Source organism: Capsicum annuum, chromosome 6 (genome assembly GCF_002878395.1).
Source record: "Capsicum annuum cultivar UCD-10X-F1 chromosome 6, UCD10Xv1.1, whole genome shotgun sequence".
Lineage (NCBI taxonomy): Eukaryota > Viridiplantae > Streptophyta > Magnoliopsida > Solanales > Solanaceae > Capsicum > Capsicum annuum.
In genome coordinates this window covers 177,890,705-177,898,224 of record NC_061116.1, presented here as the reverse complement: position 1 = coordinate 177,898,224, position 7,520 = coordinate 177,890,705, and positions in this window count along the sequence as shown.

Sequence of the window (7,520 nt, the reverse complement as noted above, 5' to 3'; positions counted from 1 at the left end):
TCATTGTTCAAGTATTGGAGAAACTGTTACATTACCTGCAACTAACTGATGCAAGTTCTATTTATAGACTATAGTATACCTTCTAGAATTGTCTAGAGGAATCTTAGCTCAACTACATCACATTTACAGCACTTGATTGCAAGATCACCACTCGGTTCCACATCATCAGCTACCTACCTAACTATTAACTATATTGTACAGTAGCTCAATGTAACAGTAACCAACTACCATTAACTAACTAACTGGTAACTAATTGATTGATAACTTCCAATATGTTTAGTCTTCTCACTACCTTATGGGAAAGGCAAAACACAGCCTTACCACTACATCAACATTTTTTTCTATTTATACTTCGAAAACATTTTAGCTGAGGATCATTAATACAAAACTTGGGCTTTAGACAATGCCCGCTGAAAATTCTTATCTTTGTGAGTTCTTCGCGAGATTTTTTATGAGGCTTATGAGGCTCAATTACCATTTTGATCTGTACTGTTGGAGACTTGGTCAATAAACCCTTGATAAGCTACATTTCAGCTTCTGCTCCTACTACATCGTATATCATAACTGTTCTCAGGTTATTAAAAGTCATATTCGAGAAGTTTGCAAGAATCTCATCAACAACATTTCGAGGCACAGGTTCATAGTACGCCTCCTCTGGACCAATATACACAAGAAAGATCAAGAAGAAAAATTTAAGATCTAATAAGCATGCAGAATAAGAAAGTCATTATATACGAAAATCAATCAATATATAATAATATAAAGGAGAATGTAGAAGAGGCGGTGTGGCCAATTATACGAGATTTTAAGTCCTCTGTTGTTTTCCTAAGGCATTCATCAAGTTTCATGGAAGTCTGCACTAGTTATGTCTCCATTTTTCCGATAAGATGTTTGTCCTCACAACATCTCATAAAGATAATCTCGTTAGGATGTCATCGATTGCACTATCAGGAAGGTTCCTACGTACATCGGGGAGGTAAACTTTGCTTTTCTCCATTTGGAGGCATAATATTAAATGGTTGCAACAAGAATTTGAGAAAAATAAACAAAAAGTACAATAAGTAAGGAATCTCAAAACTGTCTGGGCAGAGTACACAATTGTTTTTACATTGTTAAATTGGCATGCCACAACTCTATAGCCTCTTAATATCCATGTCGTGCATAATTTAAAGCAAGAATACCTTCAATACTTCATGCATCCAGAATATTGTTAAGATCGATTATTCAAAATGACTAAATGAACAAAAACAAGGATCACATTGTCTTTTGCTTCTAATAAGTACTAAGATAATCAACTGAAATCAATAGCTACAAGGAGAAAAAAGTTTTCCAATTCGGCAAAATTTAACATCAAACCAGAGTAGCTTTAATAACTTTGATTTCTGTTTTATTTTTTAATTTTTGTACTGATAGCTTTACTATTAGAATTTGCATAGCTTTATAGTATTAGTTTACTAACCATCTATCTTACCAGAAGGAAATATAGAGAGATATCTCACCGAACCTAATGAGGTAAAGAAAGTAATATACATTTTATATAAATAATTTTTATACAATTTGGTCATCTTACCTGTTGTAGTAAGTATTAATATATCTTACTTTTAAGACTTCAAATCTCATGTCTTAACGAGGTTTACCGGTAAAAACTTTGAAGGATTTGATAGTATAAAGAATCATTTACACTGACAATGTATTAAACTTAAATTTAACGTCAAATACTCCCTTGTTTTAAGCAGTGACTGCAAACTCGACATCAAGTAGAGAATTAATCGGTGCTAATTCAAGCCATGTCTCATTTCATAGATGAATCTAATGACGAGTGAAACTTAAACCCTGAGCAATATTGTCACAGACTCACAGTGACAAACAAGCTAAGTCAAAAACATCCAAGTCTTATCTCAATCTGTCAATCGCCAAACAGGAAAAAAGACATATTTTACTACTGCCTCGACATCTAATTTAATCTATTCATCTTAAATTGTCAAAGCATTTTATCCAAAATCGTGGTCTGCTCAAACAGGATTCCAGTCTAAGCCAACTTCTGCTTCAATTGATGCCCCTGGAAACTTTGTTACTTCTGCAACTACTTTGAGTCTTGTTTGTGGAGAAAATGCTTCAAGCTTGGCAAAGGGGATTTAACACAACATAACGTTGAAATAAACAATCAAAGTCTCAAATCATAGATCATTCAAGAACAGACATCAATGTAAAAACGGAAAAGGCTCAAAAATATCTCTGAACTATCTGAAATAGCTCAAAAATGCCCCTCGTTAGATTTTTGGATCAAAAATATCCCCCGTTAAATATTTGGCTCAAAAATACTCCTCCCTCTAACGGAATTTGAAAAAAGATCAAAAATATCCTGAACTATTTGAAATGGCTCAAAAATACTCCTCTGTTAAATATTTAACTCAAAAATACCCCTCCCCTTAATGAAATTCAACCAATCATGTCGTGACTATGCCACATTACTATCCACATGTAAAATGTTAGTATTTTTTAATTATATGATATTCATTTCTTCTTTATTTTTATTTTTATTTTTATGTAAAAACATCAGTGAAACAGATAAAATTTACACGGCTTTTTCATTTTTAATCAAAGTAGACAAACGATCGTTACATAATATTTTTTAAAAAAAAAATTTATTAAATGTAACATCGTTATTATCAAATTCTTTTGATCATCTAAAAAATAAGTCTTTTCCTGTTAATAGATTTAAAAGTGTGAAACCCAACAAAAGAGTCTTATTAAACTGATAAACTCATTAATTATTAGGCCAGTATAAAAGTTAAAATTAAGATTTACTCGTAAAAGTAACAAATTTCAAACTAGACTTCAAATTAGTTACTCAAAAGATGTGTTTGACTTTGCTAGCTTTTACTCAAAATGCTTATGTTAAAATGATGTAATAAATACCTGCTCTAATCTAAAATTAATGAATCTTTGAATGTGGCACACATCTTCAAAAAGTTAAGGAATGGCATAATTAAATAATAATTTATCAATATTAAGTATCATTTTACTTCTTTTTAAACTTGTTCTAAAAATAATAAGATTATTCATCAAAACTGAATTTAGAAAAATGAATTCATTTCAAATGATTAAACAAGTGTTAAAAGAAATTCATTTATTTTGAAAAAGAATTTGCATGTAGTAAATTCAACTCAATTATTAGTACATCAACATTTGCTAGCTTAAAAGTTAAAATTCTAGCTCCTCCTCCGAGTCAATATCAGATCAAGATCAAGTTGTCCCTCATCCCAAACGACAATAACAAGATAAAATTTAGAACTTTTAAAACAATAATGAATAGGTGAAATCTAGAACTTTTAAAACACTAATGAAGTAATTAGCAAAAGATTGATTTTTTTTTTTTGTTTTTTCGTTTCACTGCTTTGCAAAGAAAAAAAAAAAAGAAGAAAGGAATGTCATATAATTAAAAAATACTAACATTTTACATGTGGATAGTAATGTGGCATAGTCTCGTGGTTTTTTTTTATCTAGGTGGCATGCTTGGTGGAATTTCGTTAAAGTGAGGGGTATTTTTAAGCCAAATATTTAATAGAGAGGTATTTTTTAGCCATTTCAGATAGTTCAGGGGTATTTTTTATCCTTTTCCGAATTCCGTTAGATAGAGGGGTATTTTTGAGTCAAATATTTAACGGAGGGATATTTTTGAGCCAAAAATCTAACGAGGGGCATTTTTAAGCTATTTCAGATAATTCATGGGTATTTTTGAACCTTTTCCGGTGTAAAAACCATTTTTTACTAAGCATTATGAAACATATTAGTTAAAACATTCTTCCAGGTTCACTAATATGTTCCCAAGCCGATTCTTCAAGTACCTAAAGGCATAGGCAAAACACAACCCTACTACTGCATCATTATTCGTTTTTATTTACATTTTTAACTTTCAAAACGATTTAGCCAAAGATCTGATTAAAGACTCGTTAAGATCAAGCGGATACTAATCTACATTAAACACAACTTCTGCTTTAGATGATGCCCGCTGAAATTTTGTTATCTCAGCAAGTACGTTAAAAGATCTTTTGTCTTTCATCATTTCATAGGGCTGGATTACCATTCTGATCAGTGCTGGAGACTTTGCCAATAAAACCTTCATAAGCTGCATTTCAGCCATTTTTCCTGTTACATTGTAAATCTTAACCGTCCGCAGGCGATTAAATGTCATGTCTGAGAAGCTTGTAGGAATCTCATCAACAATATCCTGGGGTACAGATTCGTAATAGTCACCACCAATATCATCAAACACCTAAGAAAGATCAAGAAAAACCCATCAGCCTAAATTTAAAGTTGAAGATCCATGCAGAATAAGAAAGTCATTACATACAAAAAACACATAAAAGAGAGAAAACAAACATCGTTAACAACCAAAATTTCAATGTCTTCTAAATTTGAGGAGCTTCTTATCAAGCAAAGAGCAAACGAAAGATCAAAGAAATCTCCCAGAGAAATGCAAGATATGTAAAGGCGTTTAAGACAGTTAAGAGCAGACGGAAGCCTTGTTGGTATAACTTCAGCTGGTCCAACCATGCCCTAGGAAAAAAATGTCCAAAATTAGGATGACTCAAAGCCCAAAAGATGGTACATCTACGAAATTGCATTACAATTAACTCATGAAGCAACATTACTTGGACATGTTCGTGTTCCCAGCAGAAATTCTCGAGAGCAGGAATAGACTCAAAAATCTTGGCAAGATCATGCTCTGCCTCTACAGAAAATTCGTAGGCTCTTATGAAACTTTGGAAAGAAGAGGGACATCTTGTAGATGTAAAGAGTGTATATTGCCTGCAAAGATAAATGACCTCAGATAGGGAGCATTAATTTCAACTTGGTTTGAAATTTTGTCTTTTTTCAACACCAAATGTTCAAGCAACAGGCAATGGGAGATTAACCCCCCAGCAATTCAGATGGAATTGTGACTCTCCATAGCTCTAGAAACAGCCCTTGAGAAACAAATGTCTCAATTGCGAACATGTGAAAAATGAAAAAGGCAATTTATATGGTTTACTCCTAACTGGAGGTTTAAGAACAAGATATTGGATGCCATTCCTAGAGAGGAAATATATCAAGTGGTCAATATTAGGACATGTTTTCAGTTTTGTAACGTCGAGGATAAACTTGGTAATTGGTCCTGTTGGAAAGGCGAAGAGGTGACAGAGAATGTTAGTAAAACCAATTGTAGGGGATATTAAGTCCGTTGTTGTTTTCCAAACTATTTGATCAAGTTGCAGTTGTAGGGGATATATCTGCATTTCTTCGATAAGATGCTTGTCCTTACAACATCTCGTAAAGGAAACTTCGTTAGAGGACAAGGGCACACCAGAGGTGGATGCATGTTTGTCGAAACTCAATGTACTTGGATAAATATAAAGTCAAACGAGAAAAATTATCATAGCTCACTGTATGGTTTGTGTTGGAAAATAGTACGTAGCAAAAGCATACGAGAATCATATTGCTTAAATGAATTATACACAACCAACATAAATACATAGTTCATATAAAGAATGCTACAACCGATATAAACACATAGTTCATGCAGAGGATGCTTAAAATTAATCATCAATGCCTCTTGAAGTGTGAGCAAATATTTTGAAGGGAATACGTCTTCGAATCTGCGCTCTGATTCCAAATTCACAGCCAATGGAGGTACTGAATAGAGACTTGAATTCTTAGGTTAGGGCATAAAAAATAAGAGATAATTTAATATAAATACAGTAGGGACCACAAAATTAATTATTGAGACTTCCTATTATGTAAATAATTCAAAAGGCTAATTTGAATTATCCTCTAATATACCAGTTAAAATACACGAGTAATTTCCATGGATAGCCACCCATGTATTTACAATTGCCTACAAATATCACTTTTGTTTTTTTAGATTAAAAATATCACCCAACTATTTCTATTTTCCTCAAAAAATACTTAACGCTTGAAAAACATTATTCTATCCTACTTGGCATGTCATGTTGTTAAAATCTTTTATTTTCTTAATTATAAATCTATTTAATTCTTCAAGTTCATTTATTCAAACCCACGTCTTATAAATTACAAGAAAAATCTAAATTACGTAATGTTTTATTTTTAAAAAAAAAAATTACAAAAGAATTTACCGGTAATCTAATTCTCTACAAGTTTTTCAAACAAACTAATTCGATGGAAAACCTACAAATTTTTCTAAAAAACAAAATTTGAAGGAGAAAATCTTAAAATTTTTTTTGTCAAGCAAAATTCAATAGAAAAATCTTAAAGGTAATTATCACCTAAAAATTTTAATTCGTATGTAGATCACCTACAAAATTTTAAGCAAAGCTTTTTGATAAAAAGATAATAAAAAAATGAATTCATCTTGCGGATTTTCCCCAAGTAAATTTCATAAACAAATCAAGTAAATCCACAAAGTTAACATAGGCAAAAACTTTAGAAAATAGAAATTTATTATTTTTAATTTCGTTTTTTTATTTTATATTTTATTTTTATTATACTATATTTTATCTTATTGTATAATTAAACACCAATGTATATCCTTTCCTCATACTAAACTCACAAAAAGCAAGCGATATTTGGTTGGGTACTATTTCAACTATCCATTTGTAATATTAGATCATTTTGTTAATATTTAAAAGAAAAAAAATTGTTTTATGACTAAATAATTTTCATTCCTTCAAAAATAGTACTTTTAATACGTATATGAAAATATGAAAGCCATCATTTTCATTTCTTTTACATTTTAAGAATCTTCAGTATATGAAATAAATAACAAAAAAATATTAAATTAGTACCAATTCATATAAATACCTTGAGTTTTAAAAACTAAAAATTATACAAATACACAACTTATGTTTTCAATATTACAAAAAATCCCAACTCCCTAAACATATTATAAAAATCCCAACATATACACAGAATGCTATGTATATGTCGGCTATGTTATGTATATTAATAGGGAGAGAGAGTAAAGTAATTTAAAAGTGGGAGAGAGTGTAATTACTTCAAAAAGGCTGGTATTTATGTTATTTATTCTAAAAATTACACAAATACACAATTTATGTTTCCAATATTACAAAAAATCTCAACTCTCTAAACATATTACAAAAATCCCAACATATACACAGAATGTTATGTATATGGCGGCTATGTTATATATATTAATAGGGAGAGAGAGTAAGTAATTTAAAAAGTGGGAGAGAGTGTAGTTACTTCAAAAAGGTTGGTATTTATGTTATTTATTCTAAAAATTACACAAATATACAATTTATGCTTCCAATATTACAAAAAATCCCAACTCCCTAAACATATTACAAAAATCTCAACATATACACAGAACGCTATGTATATGTCAGCTATGTTATGTATATTAATAGGGAGAGAGAGTAAAGTAATTAAAAAAGTGGGAGAGAGTGTAATAAATAACATAAATACCAACACTTTTGAAAGTAATTACACTCTCTCCCACTTTTTTAATTACTTTACTCTCTCTCTCCCTATTAATATAC